The sequence below is a fragment of the Miscanthus floridulus genome, chromosome 3 (genome assembly GCF_019320115.1).
Source record: "Miscanthus floridulus cultivar M001 chromosome 3, ASM1932011v1, whole genome shotgun sequence".
Classification (NCBI taxonomy): Eukaryota; Viridiplantae; Streptophyta; class Magnoliopsida; order Poales; family Poaceae; genus Miscanthus; species Miscanthus floridulus.
The window spans coordinates 104,750,258-104,763,144 of record NC_089582.1 but is presented as its reverse complement, the minus strand read 5'-3'; the positions used below and the strand labels follow the sequence as shown (position 1 = coordinate 104,763,144).

Here is a 12,887-nt window from a genome sequence, read left to right as displayed (position 1 = left end):
TCTTCCTGGCAGGCCTCCTTGCTGAACACTATGGGAAGAGTTGTGCTCGTCAATTCTGTGCTTGATAGCCAACTTGTCTATGCAATGTCTGCCCTAAGTATCCCGCCGGCCATCATCAAAGAGATCGACAAAAGAAGAAGAGCCTTTATGTGGGCAGGGGAGGCCCAAACATCGTCAGCTAAATGCCTAGTGGCCTGGGAAAAATGCTGCACAACCAAAGATCTCGGGGGCATTGGCATCAAGGATTTTGGCACCCAAAACATCTGCCTTCTACTCAAACTGATTCATAGCCTACACTGCTCTGATAGCTCGGCTTGGGGAGCTTGGGTTCGTCAACACGCCGATTTGGCTACTCTGAAGGGCGATTTGCAGGGACACCATTGGGACATGTTGCGGTCGATTCTACCGCTATACCAGGCTTTGACCACGGTCTCCATCAAGGACGGTTCCGCTACATCCTTCTGGAATGATGTTTGGCATATGGATGAGGCACTTGCTGATCGTTTTCCGGCAATATACAGTCACTGCACTCGCAAGGAGGATTCGGTCAGGGAAGCGGTACTGTCGAACCTCGACAATGCCTTTGTTCCAAGATTGTCAAACCAAGCAACAGTCGAGCTTCAACAAATCAATGCCATCATTGAGCAAACATCCCTGTCCCAAGGCAATGACCTAAGGAAATCCCATTTTGACTGTGGCCGTGGGAAATTGGACTCCTCTTCTATTTACAGGTTACTGAAAGCAAGACAGCAACCTGCCGACCCAACCTCAGACTTTTCATGTGGCTAGTCTCAAAAGGAAGAATCCAGTGCCGTGCAAGCCTGTTCAAGAAGAGGATCGTCAGTAGCCCGGGATGTGAAATCTGTGGCGCTAGGGAGGAAACGACTGACCACATCATTCTGCATTGCCCCTTCGCCAGGTCCTTCTGGAATGCGCTTGGATTAACAGTCACGGATGACTTATCTGCTCAAGCCATGCACACCCTGCCCAAGATTCAAGCCTTACCGCTCACACAATACAGCACCTTCTTCGCCCTTTGTTGCTGGCAGCTGTGGAAGCGGCGTAATGCTCTCATCTTCCGAAATGAGACTCTCTCCATAAGACAAGTTCTACAAGCGTGCTGCCTTGATGCTGCAGCCTGGCGCCCTCGAATTCCCAGGAAACAACGCCATATATCTGATGTCTGGTGTCTCTTTCTACAGGAGTTAGTAAACCAGTCCATGTAAATTATTGACGTTTTGTAAATCCTTCTCCATGTAAATTCTGGAACAGGGCCGGAAGTCATTAAATAAAAAGAATCAGGTGGGGAATCTCCCCCCCCCTCCCCCCCCCCACCCCCACCCCGTTGAATGGTCAAAAAAATATTGGAATAATGCCTTATAATGAAATTGATTGTTTTGCAACAAGTTAGCATTTACTATACCTAGAGCTGTCTAGTTTCATAAATACTGATGTGAGCACAATAACAATTATACAAACTGAATATGCATAGTGCATAAAGTTGAAGAGACAAACATGGAGGTTACGAAACTCAATTTCGCCCTTTGTTGGCCACTGTCCATTTGGTTGGTGTTCTGATATTGTAAGTGGTGGTTCAGAAGGAATAATCGTATACTGCAACATTCTTTCCACTGATATCATTCTATTTTCCGAACTGCAGAAGACAGCAATAGCCCACCCTTGTAGCATATTGAGACTTAGTCCATAAGTGACTGCAAGACCAGCAGTCTCTGTACAAAATATTATCAACATGTTAGTACACTAAGAAGTAAGAACAATATTGATCTTGATAGAGAAATGATATGCTTACTTGGGTCAATTAAAGCAGCTGGTGAAGAGACCAGAAGTATCAATGTGAAGGAAAAAACAAAGGATGAAAGCATATCCAAGCAAAAGCACAACCATTCCATTGCCGCTGCATTATACAAACTTGGCCGAGATAAATTATCCACCAAATGTCCAATATAACTGATAAATTGGCTTTCCTTTTGAAAGCATCTAATTATATTTGAGCCAGCCATTGATTCAGAAAAATGTTGCAGTACGGGGGCTCTGCAAACTCCAACCAACCTTTGCAACTCTCTAGCAGCATCTATGTAGTATTGCTAAAATTTGGGAGTGTATGATCAGGAATAAAATAATAACAAACACAAAACTGTAATTCACGAATACAACTAATGAACATCAATGAGAAAATAGGCACCATCAATTTTAAAAATAGAAAACCAATATAACTATAATTTATAAAATATACCTGATACTACAGTGATGCAATAATAATGGGGACAAAAACTATGAAGACTTGCCATGCAACATGTGACATCAGAATAACTGTCCCTAGAATCTCAATGGCAGGAAATAGAAGATAGCCCATCAGGTCAAAATGGTATGGTGGGAAAGGTCTATCGTCGTCGCGCCAAGACAGGTGGCTGAAGGATGGGGCCGCGACGGGCAGCTCCAGAGCGCGGTCACCACGCAGTCGCGTCAGCTACACCGCCAGGACGTTCGCGTTTCAGTTCAGGATCCAAGAGATTAGGAAGTGTTAGTTAGTTGGATTTGTTATCCCTTAAAGTTAGCTAATGAGTTGTTAGGATTTTCATATAAGTTGGAACATTTTGTTAATGAGATGGTTAGCCAGCGATTGAGTTAATCTCTCTCGCTCCCTGACCTATTGCGCACGCTCTCTCTCTCTCTCACTTGCAACTCGCGTTCTCGGCACCGAGCACGGCGCCGCCACCTCGCCGCCGGGCGTTCAAGCCTCGCCCATCCACCCCCCACTCATACTCGCTACGCAGCAGGGTAGGTTCCAACAATCTAGTATCAGCCATGTCTGGACCTGGAGCTTCCGCCGTTCCCACCACCACCACCCCCGCCTCCGTCGTTTCAGCCATTAACCCATCTGCGCCCATCGTCACCACCACTGCCATCGTCACCTCCGCGCCACCTGCCATTCCACAGCCCCCGCTCACCGCAATCCCAACCGACGCCCTTAACGCGCTCACCGCGGCCATCTATGGCCTGCAGCGCTAGATGGGCGACATTTTCGCGCGCATGGCGGCCGTCGAGGGTGGTCCGTCAGCCTCCGCACCACCATCCCTCCCGTACGGTCTCCCAGGCTACAGCGGCATTCCGCAGCTCCCAGCCACGGGCCCAGTCATCTCGGAGGTCTCCTCCGCGCCGCCACTTGTGCCGTCCATCCAGGCCTCCGTCCTGGCCATACCAACGTCCATGGCCGCAGTCACCCAGTCGAGGCAGCCGCAGTTTGGCGTTCCCATCACACAAATCTGCTTCCCGCCCTCGCCATCTCCTGTACCATCATTGTCCTCCGTCATGCAAGCACCGCTTCCCCTGCCCTCCGCCGCCATGCACATGTCGCCACCCCTTCCCCACGTGCCGCAAGACCCTGAGGCTGCGGCCGTGCCCCGTTACCACAAAATCTCCTTCCCAACTTACGACGACAAGGATGACCCCCTCGGCTGGCTCAATAGATGTGATCGATTCTTCCATGCTCAGCGCACTCCCGAGGGCGACAAGGTTTGGCTTGCCTCGTTCCACCTCACGAGTACCGCCCAACAGTGGTACTACATTCTGGAGCACGACGCCGGCGAGCCTGGATGGGAAGACTTCCAGCGCTTGTGCCACCAACGCTTCGGCCCACCCCTCTGTACCAATCACTTGGCCGATCTAGCCCGCCTGCCATTCCCGGCCAACGTCGCGGCCTACCGGGAGGCGTTCCAGGCGCGGATGGCGCATGCGGGCCGGCTCACGCCGCACCAGCTGGCGCATCTCTTCACTGGAGGCTTGCCGGAGCACATTCGCATCGATGTGGAGCTCCATGATCCACAAGATCTAAAACGTGCCATGAGTTTGGCCCGCGCATATGAGCGCCGCAACATCGTTGCCCCGCTTGCGCTCCCTGCTCCACTGCCCCGACCAACTCGGTGCAACCCGCCTGCACTCGCCGCGCCGCCACCAGCTGCGGGTGCTATGGGGACCCAGTCGGCGTCGTCCTCGGCCCCACCGTGACCCTTCAAGCGACTCACACCAGCCAAGATGGCTGATCGGCGAAAACTCGACCTCTGCTACAATTGTGATGAACCATATGTTCGTGGCCACAAGTGTCCGCATCTGTTCTACTTGGAAGTCTTTGACTATGTGGTCGAAGAACCAAAAGACGATGAGGAACCGGCCGCGGCGAGCGAGACCGCGACGACCGAGCCCACGGCGTTCGACCCGGACACGCTGATGATTTCCCTTCATGCGATCGTCAGAATCCACACCGACGATACAATGCAACTCTACATCACCATCGACAACGAGCAGTTTGTGGCCCTGCTCGACTCCAGATCGACCCACAACTTCATCCGCGTCGACATCGCCCGCTGCGTGGGTCTCCAATACTAGCCATGTCCGGGTGCGGGCATGATCGTGGCCAATGGTGACCGCATGGCATGTCGTGGCCTGGCCCACGATGTCAGCATTCGCATCACCGATGAGATCTTCCACATCGACTGCTACTCCATCCCGATTGATAGCTATGACATGGTCCACGGCGTCACCTTCCTTTGGACCTTGGGGCCGATCCTTTGGGATTTCGACGACTTGTGCATGGCGTTCTGGTGCCAGGGCCGTTGGATCTTTTGGCGTGGCATTGGCTCCACTCGGCACGACATCCAGTCTATGCACCATTTTTATGCCCTCCATAGCAATGAGCCAGCCATGCTTAAGCGCCTTCTTCACTCCTTTGAGGACGTCTTCGCCGAGCCACAGGGTCTCCCTCCCGCCCACCCCTATGATCATCGAATCCATCTACTCCCGAACGCAGCGCCAGTGGTTGTCCGGCCCTACAGATACCCCCAGCTCTAGAAGGATGAGTTGGAGGCGCAATGTAAGGCAATGCTGGAGCAGGGAATTATCTGACCGAGTATGTCGGCGTTCTCCGCCCCCGTCCTCCTTGTCAAGAAGCATGACGGCACATGGCGATTTTGCGTCGACTATCATGCCTTGAACCAGCAAACCATGAAAGACAAGTTCCTGATTCCTGTCGTGGAGGAGCTGCTTGATGAGCTGCACGGGGCGCACTTCTTCACGAAGCTCGACCTACGCTCCGGTTACCATCAGGTTCGCGTGCACGCCAAAGACGTGGAGAAAATGGCGTTCCGCAAAAATGAAGGCCACTTCGAGTTTCTTGTGATGCCATTTGGGCTCACGAACACGCCGGCGACGTTTCAGAGCTTAATGAACTATGTACTCCGGCCGTTCCTACGTAAGTTTGTCTTGGTGTTTTTTGATGACATCCTCATCTATAGCCCATCGTGGTAGATGCACCTGCAACACCTCAACGCCGTCCTCTTCACCTTGCACAACCACCACCTGTGTCTAAAGCGCAGCAAGCGCTCGTTCACCCAGCCGTCGATGGCGTACCTCGGCCACGTGATCTTGGCCGATGGCATCGCCATGGACCGCCAGAAGGTGGAGGCTGTCGCCTCCTGGCCGCAACCCCACTCGGTGCATGGCCTCCGCAGGTTCCTAGGGCTGCCGAGGTACTACCGCCGGTTCATCTAGGATTATGGGGCCATCGCCGCCCCTCGAACGCAACTGCTCAAGAAGGAGGGCTTAATGTGGACTCCTTAGGCCACGGCGGCCTTCGAAGGCCTCAAACAGGTGCTCTCCACCTCACTAGTCCTCCAACTCCTAGACTTTGACAAGCCCTTCATGGTGGAATGTGACGCCTCTGGCTCCGATTTTAGGACGGTGCTCCATCAAGGCGGCGACGCCGTGGCGTTCTTCAGTCGGCCGTTCGCAACGCACCACCTCAAGCTCGCCGCTTATGAACGCGAATTGATTGGGCTCGTCCAGGAGGTCCATCACTGGCGCTCGTACCTTTGGGGCCATCACTTCGTCGTGCGCATAGATCACTATGCCCTCAAATTCCTCCTCGACCAGCGACTCTCCACGCTACCGCAACATCAGTGGGTGAGTAAGATGTTCGGCTATGATTTTGACGTCGAGTATCTCCCAGGCTGCCTCAACACCGTCGCTGATGCCCTATCATGCCACGGGGATGATGACATGGCCCTCGTCGTGATCACTGGTCCCACCTTTTGCCCTTTGACGACATCTGCCATGAACTGTAGGCGGACGACGCGCTCCGTGCCTTCCGTGACACGGTGGTCGCTGATCGCGGCGCGCCGTGGTGGGTGGTGGATGGCCTCATCATGTGCGGTGCCTGCATCTTCATTCTGGCTTCCTCACCGTCCCTCCCCGTGGTCTTCCAGGCGCGCTCCACGGGCCACGAGGGCATACAGAAAACGCTACACCGCCTACGCCAAGAGTTAGTCGTTGATCGCAATCGGAGGCTGGTGCGCAAGTTTGTGCGTGCCTGCCCGACGTGTTAGTGCAACAAGACCAAAGTCATCCACCCCGCTGGGCTCCTACAGCCCCTCGATGTACCGACACATGTCTGGGAGGACATTGCCATGGATTTCATTGAAGGCCAGCCGTGCGTCCATGGCAAGAGTGTTATCCTCACCATGGTGGATCATTTCTCCAAGCATGCACACTTCATCATGCTCAGCCATCCCTACACGGCTACCTCAGTGGTGAAGGTGTTCTTTGAGGCCATCATCCGCCTCCACGGCTTCCCAAACTCGATTGTGAGTGATCGTGACCTGGTGTTCACCGAGCACATCTGGCGTGACCTCTTCAAGCTCGCTGGCGTCTAGCTGAGGATGAGCACGGCCTTTCACCCGGAGACCGATGGCCAGTCCGAGGTGGTGAACAAGACGATTGTCATGTACCTTCGGTGCATTACTAGTGATCAGCCGAGCGCGTGGCTAGAATGGCTCCCCTGGGCGGAGTATTGTTACAACACCTCCTACCACTCCGCCCTCCAGACCACTCCATTTGAGGTAGTATACGGGTGGCCACCGCCCGCGTTGCTGCCCTACACTGTAGGTACGGCGCGGATCAACACGGTGGACACCCTTCTCAAGGATTGCGATGTGTTCCTGGCTGTGGTTCGTGATTGGCTGCTACAAGCTCAGGCGTATGCCAAGAAGCATTACGATGGGCATCATCGTCCGCTGAGTTTGCCATCGATGATTGGGTGTGGCTACGCATTCTTCATCGTCTGGCCCAGTCTCTCATCGTCGGGCCCCGCGGCAAGCTCAGCCTTCGCTTTGCCAGTCCGTTTTAGGTGGTGGAGCGCATCGGGCCCATCACCTACCATCTACGTATGCCAGAGGGTGTCTATATCCACGACGTCTTCCATGTCGGGGTGCTTAAACCCTTCCGTGGCACGCCCCCGATAGCGCCACCGGCTCTACCTCCATTGCACAACGGTCTGGCACGTGCTTGTTCGCTGGGTAGGCATGGATGAAGCATAGGCTACTTGGGAGCCCGTGGACGCGTTCAAGGCCCTCTTCCCTGATTTCCAGCTCGAGGATGAGCTGTTCATCAAGGAGGGAGAGATGTTAGGATAGGAAAGGTCTATCATCATCGCGCCAAAACAAGTGGCTGAAGGATGGGACCGTGACGGGCAGCTCCAGAGCGTGGTTACCATGTAGTCGTGTCAACTACGCCGCTGGGCCTTCGCGTTTCAGTTTAGGATCCAAGAGATTAGGAAGTGTTAGTTAGTTGGATTTGTTATCCCTCAAAGTTAGCTAATGAGTTGTTAGGATTTTCATGTAAGTTGGAACATTTTGTTAATGAGAAGGTTAGCCAGAGATTGAGTTATTCTCTCTCGCTCCCTAGCCTATTGTGCACGCTCTCTCTCACTCACTTGCAACTCGCGTTCTTGGTGCCGAGCACAGCGCCGCCACCTCGCCGCCGGGCGTTCAAGCCTCGCCCATCCACCTCCCATTTATACTCGCTACGCAGCAGGGTAGGTTCCAACACAAAAATTCTTGTATCCACTGTGCTTTGATCTGTGGAAACCTACAATTTGTTTCAATTTTCAGCATTAACATAATAAAAAAGCAAATATCATTCAAAGGACACACTAATTCCATATGTCGTTAAAAATAACATTCTGAATGTACTTACTCTGTTCAAGATTCGCCCACTAGGAGTGGAGTCAAAGAAAGACATCGGTGCTCAGAAAATGCAGTTGTGCATTTTCTCAAATAGAATAGTAGCAGTCTTACATCCGGTCATGACAAGAAGATGTGATCGTATGAAGATGAACAATGAGCTAACAATTGCTAATGCAAAATAAACATTTACCATCTACAAACTACTGTTTGGAGGATTCACATTTTTAGATATTGGTGCTACCCAAGCCATCTAGAAATTGCATCCAATTTGAAGAACTTGGAAAATTATCTGAGCTAGCAAAATAAGTGGAACAAGTGCTCCATTATATGCCATCATAATTGTAGGATCTCTGGTTGGCCTAGAGGGGGGTGAATAGGTCTGTCAAAACAAACACTCAAAATTTTATTAAATTCACCCTGTGGCACTACCGCTCTAGAGGGTGGCACTGCCGGACTGCGGCACTGCCGGGCCAGAACAACGGCACTGCCGCACCTGTAGACAACTTCGAGTCAAAGTTCAAAATCCGTGAACAAAAACTTAGATCGGAGAAATTTCCTAGCTTACTGTAGGTATGACAATCACAGATTAAGAGCTAGAAGTAGTAGGAACACCACACACAAGTAGATCGACTATAAACCATAGAAATCACCTCAACCACAATATGTCATGCAAGTAACGCAAATCAAGCACAAGTGACACAATGATTTATCCCGTTGTCGGTGTTTCGTACGAGTACCGGCAAGTAAATTTATAGTAATGCGTGTTGGACTCGAATGGTGCGCTAAAGGACACAAGATTTATACTGGTTCGGGCCGAATGTCCCTACGTCCAGTTTGTTGCTGCTCGTGTTATTAGCACCGTAAACGGTCTGTAGTAAGGGGTACAAACGATCGAGAGAGGGACTGGTCCCAAGTCTTTGATGGAAGGGTTGAAAGGAGGTCAAGAGCTTCGTAGCCGCTTGACTGTGTGTATGTGTGTGTTCTTGTATTGTTCGGTCAAAAAATCCCCCCTTATGGGAGAAGCGCCTCCCCTTTTATAGATGAAGGGGCTGACTTTACAAGGATGAGGGCTTTACCTAATCTTGTGGCTCACGTCTACCTGGCCTGGTCCTTCATTCTGATGAGTGCGAAGGAAGATAAGTGCCTACAACACTGTCGATGTCTCTGTGGAATGTCAGGTTGATTACAGAATGCTGCCTTACGCAGGGTATGGGCTGTAATATAGTGGTTTTGACTTATTAGCCTCTCCCAGCCTTGCTCCGCACGTCTTCTGGTTCCTGTGAGTTTTCATCGGAGGGACGAGGGGTCGGGGTCTGGAGTAACGCCGTGGTCAAGGCCTTCCGACTTGGCGGACCTGAGGGGTCGGGAAGCGGGCGCCGCTCCCTCGGGTCCATAGCGTGGTGACGGAATATCCGTCGTTCATGGAGATAGCAAATCCTTCTCTGGAGCATAGTGGTTGTCATATATCTTCGTTGGGTTCCGTGTCCTAGGGCTGAAGGCGGCGCCTACAACTCTACAGGGCGAGGAGCACGCACCTGTACAACCTTTCGGGCTCTGCAGCGCCTGAAAGGGTCTAAAGCACCTATCCCGTCATCCCCTGGCAGTACTTTTCCTACCAGGGCGTAGGGTATGGTCCTTGGAGCCATGGTTGACCCGAACGTCTTGTCTCGCCCTGTACCTATCATCTTGAGGGAACGGGGAGAAGTTGTTAGGTAAGATGAATCCAGTCTTTAGATATGGAGCAGGGTGAGGCTCGTTCCTTGCCGTCGGGCGAAACGAAGACCAATCCCTATCTCTTGGGCGAGACCGACCCTGCCCCTCTGGGGTTGAGTGAGGCAGAATCTATCCCTCAGCCCTCGGGCAAGACCGAGCCTGCCCTAAAGGCATCGGGCGAGACGGAGACTAACCCTGAGCCCTCGGGCGAGGTAGAGCTATCTCAAAAGGCGTCGGGCGAGGCGGAGACTAACCCTGAGCCCTCGGGCGAGGCAGAGCTATCTCAAAAGGCGTCAGGCGAGGCGGAACCAAACTCCTATTATTCGAACAAGGGATGAAACGGTGCTCTTATACGTCCAGAAGTTTTTAACGTTCGGTGGTTATTGGTTTCACCTTCTGGGGTACCCCGGTATTAGGTCCCCGACACCCATGGTTCAGCTAATCACCAAGGTTTGCCTACCTCCACGTTGTTGAGGTTAGCCACTAAGGCTTAGAGCTTTCCAACCCTTCCTTGTTCTCAAGTCTAGAGACTTAACTCTTGAGATGAGGAGTGAGTTTACTAGCTTCAAGAGATGATTATAAACCTCCCGAGGCTACCACACAAATTGGTAAGCTCCACGGACGATGCTCGAGCCGGCTAGGAGCCCAGCTCCAAGAGTAACAAACACAACCGCCGGCTAAAACATAAACCAAGTGCTCTTTAGAGTTGGGGAATCAATGGAGCTACTCTCTAATCGAGTTTTGGATCCTTTTTCCTCAAGGATTGATGGGAAAATCAATGGATTTGCTTGGAGGCTTGAGGTCAACAATGGAGGGAGAGAGAGAGAGAGAGAGCTCCTTTTCTATTTTGGACGAGCTGGAATGAGCCAGAGCCAGAAGAGAGCCGTTGGCGAGGAAGAGGATGTGTATAAATACCCTCTCAGCCCCAACGGTCACTTAAGTTGCAGCAGTGCCTCTCTTCAAGTGTGGCAGTACCGCACCACGCAAGATAGCAAGGGTAAGAGTGAAGTGTAGAATGTCTTGGTTGTGAATATAAGGATGCATGTGTATGTTTGAGCACTTGGTAGCACATATTAGATTAAGCATTGTGTCCCCCTTCATAGTACGACTTTTTCTATACTCAAATTCAAAATATAAAATAATTTAAACCTCCTTTTAAGTTTGAAGACATGTACATTTGTAATTGGGGGCTCCTCCGTTTCGTGTAGCATCCTCGAACATGAATTCCCTACTTGTCATCTCGATAAATCTCATTAGTTCTCTAATTACATGGTCATTATCACTAAAACCCACAATTAGGGCTTGATTGCACTTTCAATTTCCCCCTTTTTGGTGATTGATGACAATCCAATTAGAGCTTACAAAAGATATGAAATAAATATTGAGATTTTTGAGTCATGGGTGTAGAGCCTCCTCCTAAATATGTGAATTAGGATTTGAATTCCCATTTTGGCATAGAGGCCAAAATTCACATTTTTAGGTAAGGTGCTGGGGCTCTCCCTACTTTCATGCCTCCTGTGGGGTGCTGCACACTATGTCACAGATATAATCATGATGCAAATAACATTTCATGCATAGCAAAGTTTGCTACAGCAGCAAGGTGCGGCACTGCTGCACTTACTGCAACAACACAAGTTAACCAAGCACCACACATCAGATTATGAGTGAAAAGATAAACAATCTAGCACAATTATGATGACAACTAAGCACACAAAATATACATGTCCATATCCAATACAAATAGAGTCAAATAGGTAGCATTATTACACAAATTAGAGTTTTGAGCGACTCTCAAACTCTCCACCTAACGAAGACTACTCTCAACGAATATGACATGAAGCTCTAGCTACGAACACTTTCTCCCCCTTTGGCATAAAGCACCAAAAAGAGAGAAAAAAGAAGAAAGACCAACAAACTCACTCCTCTTCTTGGATGCCCTCCCAATCAACATCATCACCTCTAGTAGCCCTGCTACCTCCTGCAGCAGTCCTGGCATCGCCATCATCATCATCCTCGTCATCGAAGTCAATACAGGCACGGCCCTATCTGTGAGTGGTGGCAGTGAAGTGGCTGGAACGTCTCACCCCCTATCTCTGAGAGTACACAGCAAGGGTCTCCTGCCAGCCCGCATCACGTCCCTACTACTCCTCCTTGTTGTCATCATCTGAGTCTATGTCTAAAAGACTAGGAAGGTCATACTGTGGAGGTGGTGGTGGTGGAGGAAGTGGTGGAAGGTGATCTCCACGCTGCTCTCGTTGCTCTAGCTATGTCTCATAGGCTCGCTCAGCTGCATAGGTGCATTTGCTAAAAATTGCCTTGAACCACTTTCCAAATTTCTTCATCTTGTTGTCCTTTCAAGACCTAGAGTGAGAGGACTTAGGAATGTCCTCATGAGCATGGGAGCCTCCCGTGGCCTGGCTAGCTGCTGCAGGCTGGGTCTTCTCAATCTTATAGGCGGTGTGCATCCCGTCTTTTGGAAAGTTAATCCCTGTGACCCTCTCAATCAAGAACATGAGGCAAGGAGCATAGGGCATCCCCTTCCTCCCATCCTCCATAATAAGCCTCAGCTCATGCCAAATAAACTGAGGGATATTGAACTTATCCCCTCCTAGAGCAAAGCGAGCTAGCACATTTCTCACATATCCATTTATGTCCGAGGCTGCTCCATCCTTGGAATTTATAGTGTTCCTGATGAGGTTGTTTAGGATGTAATAGTAACTATGTAGCCCACTCATGTTGCCATCAGCAGCCCTATTGTCTCACCACATGTATCTAATGTCACGGATCTCTGCTCTAGGCTCATCATGAATGTGAGTGTAAGTCTGATGCTCTTCCCCAAAACCCAGAATCTGACTGAAGGTGACAAAATCAATATGGTAGTGTCAACCATCCATCATCCAATGTATCTCATCAGTGGACTAATCATAGAAGTAGATGGCGTGGAACTATGCAAGTACCTCTTCATTCTAGTTATACTAGAAACTCATGATATCGGAGAGCTCATCGGTCACAGACCTTGATCACCTTGTCAAACTTAGGCTCCTCCTTTTTCTGTATCTCATCCCAGTCAATATACTGCATCTTCCTTATCTTGGTCTTCCTCGCACCAAGGATAGCAGTGGCATATAAGTTGGAATG

General features: G+C 50.7%; 1 pseudogene; it reads right to left on the bottom strand.

Annotated features, from left to right (window-relative positions):
• LOC136546334 (ABC transporter C family member 3-like) overlaps window positions 1–12,887 on the bottom strand; it is a 46,076-nt pseudogene that overhangs the window by 21,221 nt on the left and 11,968 nt on the right.